At 31.0% G+C, this 2,627-nt stretch overlaps 1 pseudogene; it reads right to left on the reverse strand.

Moving 5' to 3' along the window:
* Positions 1–1,086: 1,086 nt before the first annotated feature.
* On the reverse strand, positions 1,087–2,627 carry LOC113865864 (annotated as a pseudogene).

Consider the following 2,627-nt stretch of genomic DNA (forward strand, 5'->3'; position numbering starts at 1 on the left):
TCTTGTGTGTTCATTGAGGATATTAATTTAGAGAAAAAAAATATTAGTATTGCATGATCATTAGGTATTACTAGTATTTGTATGAATGATTGGTAATCACAAGGAAATTAATTTTAGAGTTAAACGAAAAATAACATAAAGGATTGAATGAGAAAATCCATACACCCTAGGTTCCTCTCCTATAAGTTCAACCAAGACGTATGCTGTATTATTTGCTTTTATTCATAATTTTATAATTAAATTTTGGTTCTTACTTAATTTCACATCTTTTAGGCTCAAACAATTGAATTAAGAAATTCTTAGTAATTGAAAATAAATCCTTGTAGGACGATATTTCAGGAACTTATTTTAGAACCCTTTATTACTTTTTGATGGATACACTTGTCCACCGAACAATGTTTGAGATATAACTAGTTGCCTACTTTGAGCTTTATTAATTTTCTTTTGGTCCCTTGCTTCAAAATTATATGAAATATTTTGATGATCTTGAGTTTATGAATTAAGCAATTAAGTTGAATCGTTTAAGAAGTAACAAGTTGAGTTGCATGAATTCTCCTCTATTTCTTGTCTTATGTGCAAAAAGAAAGAAAATAGGTGTAAATATAACGAGAGAATGGAAATAACAAAAAGAAAAGAAAAATGTTACAGATGGTTGAAAGGAAAGAGAAGTAAGAAAATAATTGTAAGTGCAAATATATCGATGGTTATTACTATAAAGATGACAGTTGATACCTAACTTATAAAATTTATGTTTTCTAGTCACTTGATATAATGTTGGTTGTTATCATTTAGTTATGTAATTATTTAAATAAAATTAGAATATTAGTTCATTGATTGAACTGATTGAAATTAGATTGTAATAACTAATAATGCAATATACTAAAAAAACAAAAGAAAGTAAGTGAAGTCATAATATTTTCTTTTTTAATTTTCACTAACATTGACTATGTAATAAAAAAGAACTACAATTCTTTTACATCTCCTTGCTTCACATGGGATGGTTTGTATACTTCTCGTAGGAAAAGGGAAAGAAAAATTGCATAAAATTTTATTAAAAGAGGTGTCTTATGGTTGTGGAATATCATTTTAAGCTGCACAAGTAGGCGCTTTTCCTGAAATTATAGGCTTAGCATTAGCACATTTTGCAGTTGCTTCAGCTCCGTTAAAAGTGAGGTCAACATCAGTTACTTCTATTCCTTCACATGGTACACCACTACTACAGATCAGAGTCAACCCTTCTTGAGTTGCTGAAGTTCCCTTAATGTTCTTGAAGTAGATCTTGCTTATCTTAATTTTGGATGGATTCTATTATGAAAGAAATTAAAAAAATAAACAAAAATTAGTCATTTAAATCACATTTGTTTCGATTGATTAGTTTCTAAATTGAAGAGTATGAAGGAATATAATTAAGATACTATCATTGGGCTATAAATTAATGGATAAAGAGCTAAATACCTTTTTGGAGCATTGGTTCCATGGGCAATACTCTTGATCAATAATGATAGGATTCTTGACATTAACCATTGTAAGATCTTCAAAATGCATATCACTTATAGTAATTGTTCCTGGAGTATCAGGCCATGTCTTAATCCTCACACCATTGTCAGTTTCTGTCAAAGTACAATTCTTAACTAGAAGTCCTTCTACAGGCTCTTCAGTTTCATACTTTTCAAGGCTTCCAACACTAATGCCATGACCAGGTCCACAGTTAACATTTTAGATAGTTAAGTTTTTACTACCGTCACCTATTGAGATACAATCATCTCCAGTACCGATGTTGGTGTTAATAACTTTAATATTTGTTGATCTTGCAATGTGGATCCCATCAGTGTTGAGGCTGTTAGCTGGGGCACTAATTTTGAACCCATCAAAAGTAACATTGTTGCACCCCAAAACATTTACATGAAAATTTTTGCTATCCTTGGAAGTAACGTCACGAATAATTGAATTCTTGACGAAATTAAAACCAAAATTCTGTTTGCATTTCAATAAAAGAAACTCAATTAGATTGCTATTTTGTAAAGGCATAAGTTAGGTAATATTATTATTTAAATGCCAAAATTCATATTGATTTATTACCATGCAAAGCATATGGAAATCCTTGTTTGTTGAACAATCATTAAGTTTCCAAGCAGCTTCTCCTTGACCATTAAAAACTCCACTACCTGATAGGGTAAGAGAGTCAATATATCCAAATTTGACCCACTGACCTGCATCCTTGAGGTCATTCTGGCTTATTGGTGCCTGAATCGTGCCATCAACTTTAACTTCAATAGGAGCCTTGCATGGACCTTTGACATCCAATGCACTCATTTGGTATGTTCCAGCAGGGATTATAATTTTGACAGGAGTAGTTGATGCACATGCTTGAGTCCAAGCAGTTGAGAAAGCCTTATGAATGTACAAGAAACAAAAATATAAAGAACCTAAGCCATGATTTTATCCATAGAATTTGTTAAAAAGAGTTTAATAATTTTTTATCCCTCAATTTCATATGATAATAATACCTTAGTTATATCTGTATTTGGTGCTCCTCCAAATCTTGATATGTCAAGGACTGCAGGTTGAGCTGTACCAAAGTCAATTAGAAACAAGAATAAAAATCCTATAGCATTGCTAAACTTCAT

The sequence above is a fragment of the Abrus precatorius genome, unplaced genomic scaffold (assembly GCF_003935025.1).
Source record: "Abrus precatorius isolate BTA unplaced genomic scaffold, Abrus_2018 Scaffold4, whole genome shotgun sequence".
Lineage (NCBI taxonomy): Eukaryota > Viridiplantae > Streptophyta > Magnoliopsida > Fabales > Fabaceae > Abrus > Abrus precatorius.